Source organism: Corvus brachyrhynchos, unplaced genomic scaffold, assembly GCF_000691975.1.
Source record: "Corvus brachyrhynchos isolate BGI_N302 unplaced genomic scaffold, ASM69197v1 scaffold178, whole genome shotgun sequence".
NCBI lineage: Eukaryota > Metazoa > Chordata > Aves > Passeriformes > Corvidae > Corvus > Corvus brachyrhynchos.
The window spans coordinates 2140081-2160885 of NW_008239304.1; the positions used below are offsets into that span (position 1 = coordinate 2140081).

The window sequence follows — 20805 nt, forward strand, 5'->3', positions numbered from 1 at the left end:
AATTAGACTTCCAATGACTAGTCCTCTTCCTAGTTTATTTTAATTTATACTTCAGGTTTTAAAGAGAGGCTTAGCTTGTATTCCCTCATAATTTAAAACTTAGGGCTTTAAAGGCATTAACACCTTAGAAGTAAATCCAGGGAAAAGCTATGAAAGTACATGGCTTAAAATTTAGGTGTCTCTCTTAGTTTAATGAGAAAAAGAAGGAACAATAGGATTTTGACATTTTTTAATTTTGACAACAATTTTATGGAATAAATGTACATGAATGTTAAAGTTACTTAAACAGGCATGTTCACAGACAATGCTCTACAGTATTTTGATTTAAAGCCTGTGGGAACAGAAAATTATTGGTGTTTTTCAAGGCATTCTAAGTTGGGTTTCTTGCAAAAGCTCTCATTGGATTCTGCAACACTTGCAAGGCTATTGGGAGCACCTACACCTCTTTACACTGTTATCAAATCTCCAGCTTTTCTGGTTTGTTGGTGGTGGGTTTTTTGTTTGGTTGCTTGTTGGTTTTGGTTTTGGTTTTTTTTTTTTTTTTGTAACTCTATTGTTCTGAATGCTATTCAGGGCTGGATTTGATTATTGTGACTTTTACCATCAGTGCTTCTTCCCATTACAAGCTTTTCCCATCCAGAAGACTGGGAGGAAAAAGAAAAGAACCTGTGTATCTTGTTCTCTTCTAAGATTGCAGTTCGTGTTCTATCAATATGTATAGAAGTACTTTGTCCTATAGCCTGGTTGGATGAAATTGTACAGTCACTGCTAATGACAAAGGGTGTCTTGTCAAAATGTTCTGCTAAGAACATCCCTGCCTTCCTCAATATGCTTACAGTGTTTTGAAGTAAAGGTGAGCCTCTGTCAGTTCTTTTTTGAAAGGCAGAACCAAGAATACTTGGAAAGAAGCATTTTGTGCATCTTTCTTTGAGAGTCGAACTCTCAGAAACTGTTAGTGTGCTTTTACACTGTGACTTCTAAAATGTGCTGTCATTCTGGTTTACACAGGGCCAAGGTGATGATCACAGAATCCTTGGACCAGTCAAGTGTAGGGGCTATGATGACAGTCCTCGGCTGTAGTGACAGAGAAAGCATGACCTTTAATCGTCTCTTATGTCATCCTTGTCATTAAATATACATGGAGTGAAATCTTCACCCTACTGAAGGTTATGGTGGTTTTGCTGTTGACTTCAATGAAGTCAGGGCTTTACAGGTTGTGTACTAAAGGGAAAAAGGAGAGGGTTTAGATTGAGGTGACTCACATGATTTTTTTTTAAGTTCTATTGAATGCAAATATGAGTTCATTTTGCAATTTTTGTGGTCTCTTAAAAATGATCCTGCAGTCTTTCTTTACCCTATATGATCACTGCCTTGCCATTCTGTCCTGTTGCTTGTTGCAAGAAGGGCAACAGCAGGATGAGGAACTAGAAAGCAGAAATAAAATACCAGTATGGATTAATTTTCTCTTATAAGCAGATATCCTCCCTTCCCCCGGCCCATATATGCACACTTCTTGCCATGGCAGATATTTTATCTTTGAATCGTGTTTGATTCTAATATAATGCAGAAGCAAATGGAATTTGAAAAATCAGCAGACATTGAACTAACAGTAAAATAGCTGAGGAGGCAATGAAAATTTTCTGTTAAGGAATATGGTATCCAGTACAAAGACTCAAGGAATTTGTTTCTAAATTAATGGTTAGTGGAATATATTCCTACTCTTTCAGATTCCAACTGCGGAACTTGCAGAAAATGTGCCTCCTCTAAGTTACCAAGTGTAACTTCTTGTAATTAGGATTCAAGCTAACAGTGGTGATGTCATTCGCGTAGTTGATCTGTAACCCATGTCAGGACTGAGCTGGCATTTGAAGTTGTTTAGTGCTGTTGTGACTAAAACAACATCCAAATAGGACACAGGAGAGCTCTTATCCTAGTCTTCTGAAATATCTGCCATGTTTCAAAGTTGTCTGTATGGAGTAAGAGTCCAAGATTTTCCATTTCCTGTTGACAAAATCCTTGTCCAATAGTGATCTGACAGATTATTTGTAGTCTGTCCATATTGTCACACAACAGATCCTGTAGCAAGAAAGGTGATTTTTATCTTTTGTGTGGCGTTATCCAAATCACAGTGCAAATCCTGGTCTGCCTTTCTAGAAAATATTTGCAGCCCAGTCTGCTGTCAGAAAGGGAGTGAGATGGCAAAGCTGAAAGCTCATCTGTTGTGCTGTTTCACTGGTGGCCAACCAGCAGCACTGACTGACTTAATGCAAATGAGAGCTAGTTTTGCTCAGAGATCTAGTTTGAGGTAGTAGTGTGTAATTCCTGATGGTAACCTAGTTTTAAAATTAATTTTGAATTTATGTTTTGATGTCCTTTTAACCTTTTGGCTTCTTTCGCTGTTATGTATAAAACATAGATATGCAGAAATTGCTTTTAAAAGAAATGCTTGTCACCGACAATCTTTTTCTTAATCACATTTTTTTTTGATCTTTGGCTTTGATTATGGAAGTATTGAATCCTAGATTGAAACCAGCTAATGGATTTTGCAGAGAAAAGGCATAGTTACTATGGCTACACAGCACTCTGAAAGCTTAAAAGGACAAAGCAAAAATGAACACTGTCCTGGCTGCTTAGCCATTTGCAGAATAGATTGTAATAACTTAGTCTTTATAGCCTTACAGATTGTCAGAAAAAGCAGGATGTTGGTCCTGTAAGAATTTCTGTTTCATTTTGAGATTAAATAATAACTTTTGAAGTAGCATGTTTGAAAAATATTTTTCAAAACATGCTCTGCTTTTAGCCAGTTCATTTCACATGTATCACATGCAGTAGCATGTGGTGAAATTTACTATTACTGGTCATTTCATCACTAATGTTTTTACTATGGTATTTTAAAATGAGTCAAAATCTAATCCTCCTATGGAGAGGTAAACACAAAGCACCTGTGGCTTGATGAAAACTTCAAGTAATGCACTTTTTATAGCCTTCACTGTAATTTTGGCTGAAATGTTTTTAACTTTGATTTTCTTACAAAACAAGAAAACCAGCCTACACATTTAAGCGAAACCCTTTGTATACAGTGAAGAATAATAAAACACGCTCGTGGTTAGGCTCATACAATTAAGGATTGACTTAGCAGTTTTTAGCATGAACCTACTGATGGGTGGAATCAGTGCTACCACCTGTCTTCGCTTGAAAAATAAAATGCATTAGAATCATAAATATATCACTCATAAATTCACAGGCTTATTTTAATGACCTATTAAAAATGCAGAATAAAGGGTTTTAGAGTGTAATGATAAAATGCATCTATTGTTCATCACAAATAGTTAGAAGTTCTGTCTATTGATAACTGTAGGCTGTGTACTTTGGCTGATGGGTAGTAAACCATAAGAAAGGTAGCAGGTGAGCTTACAGGTGCTTTTGTAAAGAGGTATTTAATGCGCTCTTATTTGCAGGCAGAGGGCTCTTGTGTTTGTATTTTGGATTTAACTCTCCAGCAATATTTGCATATATTCATAAAGTGGACTGACTTGCTGCATGCACAACAGACCAGCTGAGTTGTCCTCCTACTGCAGATCTGCCCTGTGCTCTGTAGAAATGCCATAATGCTTCATTAATCCATGGTGTCATTTATGTCTAAAACAGGTAAAGAAGCCTTTCTAACTAAAAATAGCAAAATCATTGTACAGAATTTCACCATAGAGACCAGAAATCTAGACCAAACTGTAAAACTTGTTTGGGCCAAATTCCAAGGTGAGCAGAAGAGAGTTCCTGGGAAAACCCAAGAATTTTCCAAGGAAATTATAGGGAAAAGTAGTTTTTGTTATTTAACCTCAGCTGGCAACTGAGTATCAGGCAGCCACTCATCCACTCCCTGCCTCTACCCTCCAGTGGGGAGGAGAATCAGAAAAAAAGTAAAGCCTATGGGTTAAGAGCTTATGGGTTTAATAATTGAAACAAAATAAAATATAATAATATTAGTAATTATAATAATATTAGTAATGAAAAAGAGGGAGAGGACTGATCCTATGATTCTATGAATAAAACCCAAGAGAAACAAGTAATTCACGGTACAATTTCTTTCCCCCTGCTCACCAACGCCCATCCCATACCAAAGCTGTGACCAGCCCCTTCCAGCCAACCTCCCCCAGTTTATATACTGGGTGTGACATTCTTTGGTGTGGAATATCCCTTTAGCCAGTTGGACCCAGCTGTCTCAGCTATGCTCCCTCACGGCTTCATATTCACCTCCTCACTGACAGAGCACGAGACAATGAAAAGTCCTTAATTTAGGGTAAGCACCTCTGGGCTACAGCCAAAACAGGAGCGTGTTATAAACATTATTCTCATATTGAATCCAAAACACAGCATTGTGCCAGTTACTAAGAATACTATTAACTTTATCCCAGCCATAACCAGGACAGGAGGGGATGCTGGTAGAAAATTATTATGGGAATTTAATCCTGTTGTTTATTATGGATCTGAGATTGCTAAATTGTAGTAGTTCTTAAAGTAGCTCTAGGTTATAAACTACTATAAACTAAAGTATGGTGGTGTAGGAGTGACCCAGAAGGTCTGATTATCTTTCAGATCTCTACAGGACTTATTCCTAGTTGATTTTGGTGGTTTTGGATAGACAAATCTAAAATAAAAGATATCAGACTTTGAAATTCTGTAGGCTAGTTTGCCTAAGTTTAAACATTTATTCTTTAATGTACAGCTTGAACAACGCTTTTGTTGCAATTTCACACAGAATCAGTGTGCTCAGGACTAGGGTGATATTTTCTGAAGAGTTTGGGATTTTTTGGGTGCTTACTTTAAGAGAGTTTTTCAGAAGAACTTCACTTAAAAATGTATATTTCTCCCGTGTCTTAATTTAGGGAAAGGGGGTTCTCAAGATAGAATCTCAGGTAAAATAGGAGTTACTTTCATGAAATCAGTGTTATTACTCAATCTTGAATGAAAATGTATTGAGAAATTTTCCTCTTATTTACATTTCTCTGGTCATTATAAACACGAGGGTGTAAAAATTAGAGGGGCTAGTAATAATTTGTAGTTGATGGTATCTATCAGAAGTTGTCCCACAGTAAGCAGCCATTGTGGCCTTTTCATTACAAAACTTACTTTTCAGCATATTATTTCCTTATTCTTTAAAACTTATGCACAATGTGTTTTGCTATATGCAACATAATGATTTTGAAATTTTAATCAAGTGAAAACTGCCATCAGGTTGACAGGGTTTTTTTAATAACATGTATCTCCCACCTCACCTTAGATGATTTAAATGTAATGCTCTTGAAAAATGAAATTCTTAAAGCAATAAAATAAAAAATAAATGCCTAAAGATAGTGGCTTACTCATGGGCATTTATTTCATTTATGTGGCTTTTTTTTTTTTTGCTTGAAGAAATACTCTGTTTATTATTTACTTAAATACAGCAGAAAAATATGCTGCTTGAAATTCAGAAGTGGATCAGTTAAAAGGGCTTTGACAGAAGACTGAGACTATGTGATATTTGATGTTGCCATGGGAAACTGCTTTGCAAGAACATTTGCAGAGCAGATGGACCAAGATAAATAAAACAGGTACAGGTATTGAATAGAGATTGTTTCATGTGAAAAAACAGGAAAACAGGAACTTAAATCTATATAACATAGTTCTTTGATTTGCCCTTTTTTTAATGGGTATGCTGTTTGATATGAGTAGTTCCATAGTGAAAGTTTTCTATAAATTTTGTTTCCAAGAAATCAAAGAAAATGTCAGGTTTATCTGTCTCATCTTCTGTATTATGCAAAACCTGTAGTGTCCTAACTTTATGCCATAATCCGCTGCCTTTTTGGGCTAGTCTCTGAAGTTACATTTAAGTACACAAACACTATGAAATGAAAAATCTTTGTATTTCAGATGTTATAATTTTGTTAGCGTCACATGCTCTTGACTACTGGCAGCTCTTCTATAACCTTATAAACCAGTTTTTTTCCTTGATTTAGAAAGTAAAAAAAGATAAGACACATACCCTGTTTAAGAGCTAGAATGTCTTTATAATCACGTTTGATTATAAAGAAGTTTGTTTCCATAGCAACATGAACACAAAAGATACTCATGTGACTATCGATATACAATATGCCTTTGTGTGAGTACTTGTGTACAGAAATACACTGTATTTCTGTTTAACGTGTATTCTTTGTTCTGCCTGGCAATGAATAAAATAGGCAGGTGCTGTTTACTTTTTCTCTAAGGAAATAGGTCATTAGAAAAATTTAAATATAATTTTTAGTCATATCTTTTCAAAATTTTCAAAATTCAAACTGGTAAAAAGAAAAAGTTTCTGGAAAAATAAAAGCTTAATCTGCTTCCTTGAAGATGTATGATTTCAACTGCTAAAGGATTTTTTTTCCTCTAAGAAATATGTTGACTATAAAATATTTCTTTGGATTGTCTACTGTCTAATTGTGCTTCTGTTCTTCATGACTTAGAAAACTTACTCCACAGGTTGATGTCTCCACATGGGTGGAACAATTCTTTGGGGGATGCTGTCATAAACCCATGAATGCTCACATTATGTGTTGGTGTTCATTTAGTATAAAATGCCATGAAATTCTATTCCACTGAACACCATGCAGGTGATGCACATTTTTAGAGTGCATGTTATCCAACTTTTTTTGAGGGGTCAGAGCAATGTTTGTTTGCTTTTTAAGTATATCTTTCCATTATGAAAAGAAATACATTAGATGGATTTGTTATGAATCCATTTTAAATATCAGGTGTGAATATCTGCCTGAAGTTCTATGTTTATATATGTTCTTCTTTCTCATGGGAAACTAGGAGCTTTAGAAGCAGGAATTATTGGGGAAAATTTTTATCTTTTACGATGACAGAATCACAGAATCGTTAGGCTTGAAAGCGACCTCTGGAGGTCGTCTGGTCCAACCCCCCAGGTTACACAGGAACACATCCAGGTGGGTTTTGAGTATCTCCAGAGAGGGAGACAATTAATTGGATCCGAGTATCCAAATTTCTTCTGTTGCTTTTAATCTGTGGTTTTAGAATCTTGCCATTAACATCCAGGAGTCCAAAAGATGTGTTGGCATTCATTAGGGTCAGGGTTACTATATGTTTCTAGCTTTCAGCTATAACCTTTTCGTGCCTTTTAATCTAGGTGAAGCACAATAAAGTCGATTGGACATTTTTTTCCCATGCATTGTGGAGAAGAGATTTCATGGGTGATTAATTTAACCTCTTTTCAATTTATTTTAAGCAGCAACCAGTTAAATAAAACACTTTCCAGAATCATAGAATTGTTGAAGTTGGAAGGGACCTCTGGAGACTGGCTAGCCCTTTGGTCAGAGCGTGGTCACAGGGTCACCTAGCACATGTTGCCCAGGACTATGCCCAGTGGGGTTTTGAATATCTGCGAGGATGAAGATGTATCTTGGGCAACCTGTGCCATTGGTTGACCACCCTCACAGAAAAAAAAAAAAATCATTATGTTTAAATGGGATATCTTTTATTTAATTTGTGCCTGTTGTCTCTTGTCCTTTCACTTGATACCACTGAGAAAAGTTCTGCCTTCCTTATTCTGCCACTGACCAGGTATTTACAAGCATAGAACAGATCCTGCTGAGTCTTTTCTTCTCAAGGCCCCCATCTCTCACAGCTTCTTGTCACACAAAAAGTGCTCCAGTCCTTTACCTGCCCCCATAAACTTCAGCTGGCCTTGCTGCAGTAAGTCTTTGTCTCTCTTGGGCCCTGTTCTGGGCTGCCCAGTACAGCATTCAGGATGGCTCACCAGTGCTGAGCAGAGAGGAAGGATGGCCTTCCTCAGTATGCTGGTGATGCTCTTCCTCATGCAGAGTGGGTTGCTGTGGGCCTTCTTTGCTGTGAGGGCACATTGCTGGCTCATGGCCAGCTTGTTGTCCCTTGGGTCCTTTTCTGCCAGCATGGGTGGGATTATTCCTGCCAAGTGCAGCACTTCACTTTTTCCCTGTACTGAACTTCATGAGGTTACTGTTGGCCCATTTTTGAGCCTGTCAAGGTCTTTCTGAATGGCAGGACAACCCTCTGATGTATCAACTACTCTTAGTGTTGTAGTATCTGGGCATTCTGTCACACCTCGCAAGTTATTGATGCGTTGCTGAGCAATATTGGCTCTTGTATTGACACCTGGTGTGTGCCTTTGATGACTGGCCTCCAGTGAACTTGGTGCTGCTGATCCTCAACATTTTTTGGCCAGCAGTTCAGTGAGTTTTCTGTTTGTCTTACCCTCCATTCATCTATTTTGTGTTTCATCAGTTTGTCAGGGAGAAGGCAACTGGAGGCTGTGACAGAAACATTATTAAAGTCAAGAGAAGCAATGTTCAGTGTTCTGTCCTTGTCCACTTGTCCACTCGCGAAAGGCTATCAGATTGGTCAGGCGCAATTTCCCCTCCATATATTCATGCTTACCATGTCCAAACACCTTCTTATCCTTCCTGCATTTGGCAATGGTTTTCAGGTTTATTTTCTCCATTCCTTGCCTAGGAGTGGAGGTGAGGCTGGGGTTGAATTTCTTGAATGTATAGGTGATATTTATTCTCTTCCAGTCCTCAGGGTTTCCTCCGCTCACCTTGACCACTGTGATCCTTTTTAATCTTTCAGTGATTGAGTGCTCTCACAATGACAGCAGCCAGCCCTCAATACCTGTGGTGCATCTCATTATGGCCCATGCATTTGTGTGTGTCCAGTTTGTGTAAATGCTTCCTAACCTGACCCTCCTCCACTGAGAGGAAATCTACCTTGCTCCAGGCTTTCCCATGGTTTTCAGGGACCTGGGATAGCTGAGGGATAGTTTTATCAGTAAAGAGTGAGATGAAGATGGCATTCAGTGTATTGGCCTTCTTCATATCTTTAGTGGCAGTCTCCATCAGCAGGGAGACCATTTTCCATAGTCTTCCTTATGCTGCACAACACCAATGGAAACATTTACTGTTTCCCTTCACTTTTATGTGGGTTATCTACCTGAGTCTGTGATCCCAGAGAAGTTGTAATTCTCCAACTGCCTGCAGACCTTTTAATTCATCCTGTTTGCTCTGCTGTGTGCATTAGCAAACAGGCTCTTTGGAGAGGTACAAAAGCATTCTGTTTTCCCAGGAGAGATAGAATACCTTTACCCATAATTCTGCCTGGTAGGCATTTCCCTGTGTACATGTACACATTTGGGGTGGGACCCCTACAGCCCTGGTTTTTTGCTTACAAATTTCCTCCTGTTGATGCTGTCCCATCTCTTTGCTTGCCAACTTGGTCCTTTACTTCCTCTCTTGATTGCTGGTCATGCTCTCCTACTCTTGTTATCCCTAGCTTGAATTCTCATTACTGGATTGGCCAGCCTGTTGGCAAAATGTTTTTCTCCACTTACATGGACAGCATTGCTGCTAAACCATCCTCTGTCCTTGTAGAACATCCCATGATCATTTAAAATCTAGAACCCTGTAGCCCACACCACCTGCACAACAAATTCTTGGCTTGTAGGATCTGCCACTTCCTTCTTCACCCTTCTGCCTTTCTGGAGGGATTGAGGAGACAACTGTCTGAGCTCTCCATGCACTTGACTCCCCCCCACATAACCTAACAGCAGTGTAATCAGGGCTCAATGCTTTCGTTGTCTCCAGCGTTACCTTTGTGCTCATATGGGAGAGCAGCAGAGGGTCATAGTCTGCAGCAGCCTTTTGCAATGTCCCAATCTGAGTCTCCAGCAGGCAGCAAACCTCCCTGGGCAGCAGCTGTGGGATTCAGTCCCCCCCAGCAGGGAGCTTTCTGCTGCAAGTACCCACCACAGGTGCCTGTGCAGCTCAGTTCTTTTGCTGGCTTGAGTCCCTTGCAGGACAGAGCTTGTATTTACAAGAGAACTATTTTATTTAAGTGTTTTATGTATTTTACTCTTTGTTTTGTGAGCAAACATGCGTAAAAACATTGCTGGAGAACTAATTACATGTTTTGGCTTTTTATTTTTTTATTAAGCTTTGTTTATTTTTGAATGTTATACTGCCAATGCCATATGGGTTAGCTGGCTACACGAAGGCTTTTTGTGCTAGTGTGGCTGATAGAGAGAAAATCGTATGTGGTTTTCCTGTGCTCAGGAAGATCAATGAGTAATCTCAAATCAGTCTGAAAGTCTACAGAAAGATTAACGTGTATCAGTATCTGGTACAGGACTCAATAAAAATTATTTAAGATTACCTTTCAAGTCCAGAATTTTTACTTTAGGTTATACCATTGATGCCTTAGGTTTTAACTTTTATGTTTTTCAAATCCTATACTGCTTAGTGTGTAACTCTGAAACATCATATAGCCTGTTAGCTACTGTGCTCTCAGGCTGGATAGACATAACAAACCATTTCTGGGCCTGAACTCAAGGACACCTTGTTGTCCCAGGCCCCAAAATATGTAAACTAAAGCCTCTAAGGGGGAGCAAACTTGTGGTAATTACATCACTACCTGAAATTATAGTTGGAGAATTAATCCTGATATGCAAATGGACCAAACTTATAAAAGTGTGAAGAACCCCTGACCCAGGGTCCTTCTTGGGTGGAGCCCCTTGGAGGCTTTTGACTGCCCAAGGTGTACCTTTGAAGGCCCTTCAAATAAATACCTGCTTTTATTCTCTTAATCTCTGTTTTCAGGGAGCCACTTCAAGGCATCACCAGCATAAAAAGTTTTCCCAAACCTTGCTTCATAACCTGTTTTAAATCAATGAAATAGATGCTATTTTAACATTATAACTGGTTTCACATGTGTCTTGTTTCTATTTGTTCTAGGAAATGAACGCCGGAAGTAATGTGAAAGGTCATATGAAGCTCTGTCATAGAATAAATTTTCTAAAAGAGTGCTTTACCTGTAAGTTTTTCTTTTCTGTTGTTAAATATTAAGTTATATCATACTGTAGGGGAAAGAAAAGGACTTTATTTTGGCATTTTGACTTGCAGCTTAATTGTGAAGAAAACCTTTCCAAGTGCACTGTGCAACACGTGGTATTATTCACTTTCCATATTTTGGTAAAGCCCAAACAAACATTTTTCCTCTAAATAAATAACTAAAACTAACATTTTCCCTAAAACTTATTAAGGTTTTGAATCCAACGAGCAAGATTTTCTTGCTGTTTCATTACAGATTATACATCCACTGTGATGTATGCTAAACTGCAATTGCTTATTTTTCAGAAATTCTTTTTAAAGTGAAAGGTAAAAATTATTTAAACTTGTATGAGAGTGTGAAACTAGCACTAAAAGCTCTTTGCAAAGATTTCATATGTGGGTGTCTGCTGTGACTGAGACACCTTTGGGATTCAGAGTTATTAAAGTATATGATAGTGCCCTTTACAATTGTGTCACTTGTGGCAAAGAATTTTCTTCAAGCTAAAGTGAACTCATTTAATTTTCTATCTGTCTTACAATAAATTCCCCTTAGGGATTTAAACTATTGCTCTCATCTTGAGTATAATTGTCTACATCAAAACACTTAAATTGGGAGATATAAATTTGCTCTCCTGGCAAAGTTGCAAGAAAAATATTAAAAGATCCATTTTACACAAGGAACCAAAACCATTAGGCTTGGTCTTGGCAGATTCACGTGGGTGGTGGCAGAGCTTTGAACAAAGTACAGAAGTTCTTAGTCCCTGTCAAGAGATACAATTTAAAAATATGTAAATATGCCAAAAAAGTGTATCCTGAAGGAGATTGGGAGTTTGCAAGCTACAATTTCGGCATTATGTTAATTTTTTTCCCTTTTGTATATAATTATCATTGTTCAACTAAGCATCACCTAGATAGCAAGTTCTTGAAAATTATAAGGGGGAAAGCACTATTGAAAAATCTTTCAAAACGGATAGTAGGTATTTAATCCTTTAAAAGTAATAATTTCAGAATTTTTTCATTATCTAGCACTCTATTTTAAAGCAGCAGCAACGCTTCTACATGGGCAGCATAGGTAATTTAGTTTGACATAAAATTTTCAACCAAATAAAAACTTGCAAACACTAGTCCTCCAGTATTCAAGCTCCTTACAAAGTTTCAGAAAATTTCCTGGTGGTTTTTTGATTTTCTTCTAAATGTGCTTCTTTGTCTCAGTATTTCTTTACTGCTCTGATGTAACATGAGACAAACATAAAGTAACTACCAATACAAGCAAATCTGTTAGAAATTAGAATCTTAATTCTGCACTTTTAGTTGTAAAGTAGAGGCGTTATTGTCTTTATTATATTAATACTTACACGGTACTGGTGCAACTTCAGCAATTGTCCTGTGTTATCCTAAGTTTATTAAAATTACTCCAACATTGGAGCATTTCTTTTGGTTTTATCAAAGAATCTGGATGGGCTATTTCAGGATAATTCAAGGAGACTTACAATTAGCCAAGGAAGAGAGAAGAAAAAGTGCTGCTCTGATAATGCTGTCTTAATAACCAAATTAGTCAGATTTTCAGTATTATTCAACAGGTTTAATTACTTAGCACTAGTCAGGTGGATTTCCAGTATCGTAACAGTAGCCTTAAAAGAACACAAATGATAAGAGGTAAGATTGAGTTAGAATTGGGTAATTTATTTCAATTTTGTCTTCTCTTTCAATTAATTGCTCTGTTCATCTCTTTGTGTCTCCCTGAGAAATGCTAGTATTTGATTTGTGTGCACATGTATACGTATATGTGTGGGTGGGTGTGTATCCATTAGAGATATTTTTAGTCAGTGAAGATAAGACAACAGTTGGGACAAAAGTACAGAAGTGGCTTGGAAAAATCATAGGTGAGAACATGGAGAAAAGTCCTTGACAGGATGCAAACGTTGAGTGTTGTGTTGCATGCTGAGCAATAAAGTACATTTACAGCCTCCCAGGCAACAAATGCGTTATTTGGAATCCTGCAAAATGCTGATTTTAATACAGTGACTGCATTTGAGGACAAAATAGCAGAATTTTTTTTTTTCCTGATCTAAACTGTTTGAAACATTGTCTATTACTATATAGTTATAGACAATTCTGAAGTCTGGTTAAAGAGCTGGCAATATCCAATAATATTTCTTCCTGTAGACTGCAATTGATTTTATAATTCATGTATTCAACCATTATATTGGTATAAACAGAAAAAACAATGTAGGGAGGATAAAGGATGTTGTTGTTATTATTATTATTATTGTTATTTTATAAGCACAGGTTGCTTATAAAGCTTATAAAACAAGACAGAGAAATCTAACATTTTTGACCATTACATAGTTCCAACTTATTTGTCTTTTTGCTAGAAATAATTCCATACTGTTAATTTTGATATTGATCAGAAGCATTTCTGTTACACGTTTAATGTACCTGCTAGTATTCTGAATTAATTAATCGGTATTGTAAAACTGGCTGTCATGATACACAGACAAGCAGTAACATAACTCATTGAGATTTGTAGATTGTGGTGGCAATTACTTAATTATGATCAGTTCTTTGATGGTTGTATTTTTCTTCCCAAAGGAGTTTCCATGTATTATTTTTATTAATATTAGTTGGTTAACAAATCATAGCATCATAGAATAGTTTGGGTTGGAAGGGACCTTAAAGATCATCTCGTTCCAACTCCCCTGCCATGGACAGGGACACCTTCCACTGGACCAGTTTGCTCAGAGCCCCATCCAACCTGGGCTTGAACACCTCCAGGGATGGGGCAGCCACAACTTCTCTGGGCATCCTGTTCCAGTGCCTTCTTACCCTCTGAATAAAGAATTTCTTCCTAACATCCAATCTAAATCTCCCCTCTTTTAGTTTAAAACTCTTCTCCCTTTTCTTACTATTATCCAGTTGTGTAAAAAGTTACTCTCCCTCTCTTTTATAAGCTCCCTTTAAGTACTGAAAGGCCACAAGTAAGAAAAGAAGAATATTTTTCTACGTTTCTTTTCTCCCCCACAACTGGATTGTTCTGTGTTCAGCTAATCACCATCAAAATAATATTTCAGTCCTGTGCTTATAAAAGATCAAAATTTTACCCATCATAATATGTTCTGTGTAAAATAAGGAGTAGCACAAAGTCTACTGCTATATGTTTATAGAAGAACCAGAAGTTCTAAATATGATAGCCATTCACCTTGACAGAAACTTAAGAGTAGAAATGTTCTGTTTACACATTAGATTATTCCCCTTCAGGAAAGGCATGTTTGCTGCTGCACAGTAACAAGTGCTCCTCATTTTCTTTGAATAATTCCCTTGCTGGATCTTGGAGAACTTAGCTTTTTCTCCTATTCTTCTCATGCCCTCTGAAAAAAAAAAAAAATTATTTGAAATACCTTCTCTTGATTCTCAACTACAGGGTTGGATCAATTATGTGGAGATCCTGATGAGCGTCCTGTGCAAGTATGGCAAAAGGGGAGAGTAACTGGGTTAAAAACCAGAAACACACTACCAAAATCAGTAGTAAGGATTGAAGTAATATCTATGGAAACTGGTGAACACTAACACAGATGTTTTTGTTGTAGAAAATTCCAAGACCCTAAGACCACATTAATTTTCAAAGAGTGTCATGCACAGCTCTAATTAAGGTTTCACTTATCACTGGGAATTGAATCTTACACTGCTCTCCCCATGCCTGCCTCTTGTCTTTCTGAACTGAACTTAGACTTGAACTTTAATATCATGTATTGCCCGTTTTCATGTCAGCTTCTGTCAATATATTCAGCAGAATACAAGTCTTAATTGTAGCATTTCTGCTTATTGTAAGTATCTTCCTGATCATAAGGTTGTGCAAACCTAAATTGCAGAATAAGGAGAATAGAATTATTGCAGAGGTCTTTCATGCTTTGCTTCATTACTTATTAGGTAGATTTTTTTTTAATAGGGGGTATACTGAGGAATATAAATAGATATATCTGAACTGATGATACTAAAAAATACAACAGCTGTCCCTGTTGTTGCTTGTTAATTTGCTGTGCTGAGGTGTAATTTCATGCTTTGTTAAAATCAGATATATTAACTATGATTTGCTGATGGTGAAATAAGGAGACAGGCTCTGTGAAATTTCTGTGTTTTAAAAAATATATGGTACCTAATATTCACTGAAAGTAGTGGTCAGGGAAAAGTGTCCTGTAAGTTAAATATGTTGACACAGTAAAGAGCATCGATGAAACTAAACTGAAATATTTTATTCTTTACAGTCACTATGCAGTTAATATTTTCTCTAGGCATAAACTTCCTAAATCTCAGGTAGTGTCACAGTGCATGTGTAGATATCAAAATGGTGCTAGTCAATAAGTGCACAGCATTCCTAATCCACCAGGCATGGCTTCATTAGCTGCTGAACATAAGGAAAACTGGAGGATTCTGTGAGGTGCCTTAAAAATTAAGAGCTTGATAGCACCTCATGACGTAAGCAGTGCTAAATTTGAGAAAGTGCTGATGGGGGAAAAAAAAAGACACATAAAGAAAAGAAAAATAGTATTGCAAAGAATTCTCGCGAATTGAAGATAAGATAGTCTGTTTCAATGAGTAAAATAAAATTGAGGTCCAGTGGGACTGAAGAAAGGGAATGATACAAGCAGTGAGTACCTCTGAACAATAGTTGTTATTTTTGATTAGTCTAATGTTTTTCAAATTCAGTAGAAGACAACTTCTTAGTTTATTTTAGTTGTGAAAATATACATTGATTCTATATATTTTTATCATTAATAAGTCTCTGGTTAATTATGTGTAGGTTTAGAGAATGTATGTATAAAAGTTATAAATGCTTTGATTCCCTCATTTAGCATGGTGTGGTTACAATATGTGCTTCCAAATAACACAACAAGATTTGGCTTCACAGCCTCTCTGGAGACTGAATTTGCATCTATTCCTCTTGACTGTCTTGACCATGCTACAGAAGTAGCTTGGGAGGAAAGGAATGAGCATTGTTATGTAGCCCATCATTTTTACTTCACCTGCTTGTTACACTTGTTGGATATTACTCCACAGTTAGTCCATTGACAGGAAAGGTTATCTGGGATTAAGAGCCAGTGAAAAATCTTTTTTGCTGACTTCGTTTGCAAGTAATTGTTTGTCCTGAAAATAAGATTAATGCACTTTAGAGCAGGAGTCATAATAATATTAGAAAAAGTACAAAGAAAATTCTTTATAGTTTAATTCGTACCATTTAACAGTTACAGCAATTTTGGGTGAGATATGGTATTGTTATGTTGTACGTCTGCATCTCATACTATCTGGCTTCAAGCAGAAAACTTTATTTCAGCTTCCCAGCAGCAAAAAAGTTCAGCTCCAGTACCAATAATTTACAGTGTGGAAGGATTGTATTGTCATAGAGGTGCAAGGGGGGCATCAGGACCTCCAGAGTGCCCACACAAGCACACTTCTCTCTGGGGAGCCTCCTTGGACCCACTGAAAGCAGAACACTCCTGAGAAACCTCACATTGGTAGAGGAGCAACTTCTGTTTTTTTCCTTTGTGTTGCCTAGGAGTTGATGTGTCACTGAGCGTTGTGTCTCCCTCCTCTGAAGGCAGGTTTTAAGTGATTGTCTCAGGAAATGTCATTCTGCAGGATTACTCTTGCCATAGACTACTGATACAGTGTGAAAGACTGTCATGATTGTGGCCTTCTTGTGCCTTCCACAGGGCTAGAGAGGATAATTATTGATTAGTGTAATGAACCAAAGATGGCCCTGTTTTTGTGGGCTGATTCATGCGAGAATGGTCTAAGGATTCACCATTTCCACTGCCACCTCAATAGTTTCCTGGAAAAAAAATGTGTAAGCTCTTGACTCTAAACTTCAATGGGAGAAGCAAATTCATACTTATGTAATTACTTTGATTGCAGTTTCTTGTTGTAGTCTATTTCAGGTAAACCTACACTGCATGAATCATAAGAAATTGCTAGCTAGAAAACAGAATGTCAAGAGGTGCTTTTGCTCCTCAGTTAACTAGTTTAGCATTAATGTCAGGTCTGTGTAGCTGTAAGATTAGGGTTGTTTTTATTTCTTCTTTTTTTAAGTCATCTGTGCATTGTGAGAGCATTGCCTTTCAACTGTGCAGTAATCTCTGATAGTTTGCTTGTATTCTTAGATTTTGTATGACTTTTGTACTCCTCAGGCTTCAAGATACCCTCTTTGTGTGTGACTGTGATAATTAGCAGGTTTATTTAACAGAAAACATCCTAAAGAGTGACATTAGAAATTATTGTCAAACAGACAGGAAGGCAGTAGAAATACTGATGTGTTTCCTGTGTATGTTTCTACTGTGAATAGTCAGTGAAAGAAGTCTATTCTAAAAGTAAAACTTGCAAAACAAGCAAACAAACAAAACTTGTCTGTGCTGCTATCTGCAGCTTTCTGTTGACTAGGAGCTGGGAAGTATCAGCAGCTTGTGGGGTTTTTTTGCTTAACTAGCCCAGCAGTGTACATAGGCATAGAGCTGGGTAGAAGATCTTGAGAAAACAAGGTTTTCTGTGCTATTGCCACCTCCCATTACTAGCATTGCATAGGCGTTGCTGCAATCCTTGGCCTTTCCAGGTTCAATTGTCTTGTTATTAGTGGTAAAATTGGAAAAATAGTCCTGATAGGTGGTATTTTGTGTGTTTAAATAGCTGAAATACATAGTTGTAACTGTAGCTACAGCTAGAAATTCTTAGCAGGTACACCCTGCAGCATGCCTTGTTCATCTTGTTCTGTGGTTGGAGACATGACTGGACTAGAGCTAGGTGTGATTCTTCCTGTGCAGGAGGGTTCCCTGCTGAAGCATCTGGCACCTGCATAAGTCAGAGAGGAATGATGGGTATTAATCTTGTATTCATTTGGAAGATACATTCCTGGAATGTTTTGCAGAAATAATTTAAGAATTCCTTAATTCCTTAAAAGTGGAAACTTCCTTTGATAAACTTGTTTGTGTAAATTGTCCAGAAACTTAATTCCTGAGGCTAAGTTATCGCTGACAGCACTAATTTTCTCTGTTAATTTCAGAGCATGAAATCTGCCCAGACATCTGGGCTTAGTAGAGGAGAGTTGTTGCTTTGGAGGGTAGGCTGCGCACACTTAAAAGTGGCTAAGGTTAGGGGGTATATATACTCTCTTTCTATCCATCAAAGAAACAGGATTGCAACAACTTCCATTTTGAAATAAACTTGGCTTTCTTATTGAAATGATCTATTGAAGAGGTGGGAGTAGTGTGCATGTAAAAGAAGTAGATTAATTATCTATAATGACTCCATTTGGCTCAATTGACACTAGCGGGCAGGAAGATCCTGGAATGACCCTTACAGCCTCGGTTTCATAGGTGCTCCCATCAGGAGTGTCAATAATGGGCTGGCTTCCACCTACTCAAACATGAGCAGCCCCGAGAGGGGAGAGCTGCTGAGCCTTCTGCTGTGCTAGAGAAGGAGCACGGCTGTGACGCTGGAAGGTTGGAGATGAGGGGGTGCTCTGGAGGGCCTCTGCCCTCACGTGTACTGACTTGGCTGTGGCAGCATTTGTGTGTCCGACTGGAAGTGTCTTTGTGTGAGGTGATAAAATGACGATATTTCCTGAGAGCTGACAAAATGGAACTGCATTGCTCACAAAGAAAAATTGAAAGCTGATGTTCAGTTCTTGAGAAAGCAAAATGACAGCAATTCTTTTCTGACCATAGACTAACTGAGACTTTTTTGTTTTGGAAGAGATTGAGTGTATTTTATTTTAAATTACTTTTTTCCCCCCTAAATAAATCACATTGTATTTTGATGGAGTTAAATACACAAAATAGAGAAGACCTATGCATAAGCAGAGTTATGAGACAAAAAGATATAAGAGGAAGCTATTAGTTTTTTTTTTCCTGGAAGATTTCTCTGAATTGCAATGTTTTTAATAGTCCACATAAATAAATTTTCAAAGATGTCACCATGAATTAGAATTTTGTTGTATTTGAGATATGCATTTAAGTACAGCTATGCTGCTGCTACTACTACTACTACTACTATTTTTAGGTGGAATGATAGCATGTTGAACACTTTGAAACAAGCAAATATGAACTCATCTGGAGAGATGTATTCATAACCAATAACAATTAAAAATTATGTTATTAGCTCTTATAAGTCTCATCTGAGACCTAAATTTGGATTTTGCTAATGTATCCTATAAACAATTCTATCAACAAAGCATCTAAATATATTCTGATTCTTAATGTAATTATGATTTTAGTTACAACCTGTAACTGAATTATTTAGGCTAATTTGATGCTTTATGAGAATGCCAGCCTTTTGCAATTTATGAAATTTCTTCTGTACAATTTCATTTAATAGGCCCTTGCTTTCTGTCCTGACAAAGTTCTTCATCTACATTTTCTGTAGGTATTTAGTGACATTATTCACTTTTGTTCCTTGTCATTCATTTCCTCCAGCTGGATGGTCTGTCCTTTTCATCAGTGTTTCTGCAGGTGGAAGTGTTGTAGATTTCATGCTGTTTAAGTGAACCTGATGGGGTGGGAGTGTCACAATGAATGTTTATGACCTCGCAGCAATTGTTTCTGTGAAACTGGTGAAACTTTCCACAAAACAAATGGAGAGCAAGTACAGTAGCAGTTTTGGGTTTGTTTTTTTTTTTTTCTCTCCTATTTTTTAATGTTGGTTATGCAAAGTTTTAATTTGATCCTATTAGTCTGCACCCATAATGTGCTTACTTTATGTTAGAATAAGTCATAGCAATAGCTTCCTTTGTTTGTTTCAAGAAAAGTACCCCAATACCCATGCTTAGTTGTTTTCACAATTGTGATCCCTGAATGGAAGAAAAGATGGTATTTACACACATAAATTGAGCACTGTTATTATTGCAAGGAGTGTGAGGTTGGGAGGGTTACAATGATTCTTTGAAATCAGAGAATTTTCATCCTTTTGTTGTTTCTAACAAATGTCATTTTATATTAATATAGCCTAAATGTTCTAATTTTATTAAGACTGGGTTTCTAATTTTCTAGACATGGCACACATATAAAGAAATATTTTTTTCCTGTAGGAGTGCCTAACGTCTAAATATACAAAGAACACGCGGGTTGAAAATGGAGTTTTACAGCAGTAGCTTTTTCTTTAAACATAGCTTACTTGTCCATCCTTTATCCCCTGTTTTCTGGTTGAAAGAAAGTTTCTTGTCGAGAAGCTTACAAGGAAAGTTTTAATGAAGCCTTTGTTCACTTAGAAAATAATAATAATAAAAGAAAGATTATTGGTTAAATGAAGAAATTGCACCCATAGCTGAGCAGACAAGCATAGAAGGCAGATGCTCGTACGTGCGTCATGCTCGTAGTCATCCGCTGTGCTGAGTAAACTGGGCTATGCAATTCAGAGAAGGGCAGCTCTCAGCTTTTTGTTATGTACTGCCAGGGACTCATGCTCAGGCAACAGTGGGAAATTTCAACGCTTTTCTAAAGCAAACAGTTCCAAAAATTGCAGCTGTAGGGTACTTGATCTAAAAACAGATTTGTACCTGCTATTAATTGGATCCAGGGTGGACTGCACAGTGTGCAGCAGTAAGGGAAAATTTTGCCTTTGCGTCACAAATGTAATGAAACTCTTGACCCAGTGCCACTAATAGCTGTGGCTTAGTTGACACAATCTTGTAGCTTTTTTAAGCTAGCAGGACAGCAACAGCTCAGGGCTGTGATAAGTATTTCATCCTTAGCTGAGTAATAGGAGAGAACAAAGCTTCTTCATTCATTGCTTTGTGTCTTATAGACACCAGCTTTTTATTCCTCCTGGTAAATGCATGTTACAGTATTGTTGTTATAGGTCTTATTCTTTTTTGTGTCACTTCAGTTTTCCTTACTGCCAGTTAGGGAGAATCATCTAGCGAGGGGTCATT

The 20805-nt window shown here is 37.4% G+C and overlaps 1 protein-coding gene across 3 annotated transcripts in view; it reads left to right on the forward strand.

Annotated features, from left to right (window-relative positions):
• Positions 1 to 10794: 10794 nt before the first annotated feature.
• Positions 10795 to 20805, forward strand: part of MARCH1 (membrane associated ring-CH-type finger 1) — a 153822-nt gene continuing 143811 nt past the window's right edge. For all 3 annotated transcript variants that reach the window (XM_017740623.1, XM_017740619.1, XM_008638590.2), the window contains exon 1: positions 10795 to 10875. The gene's annotated coding sequence lies outside the window, so the exon portion shown is untranslated. The remainder of the gene's footprint in view (positions 10876 to 20805) is intronic.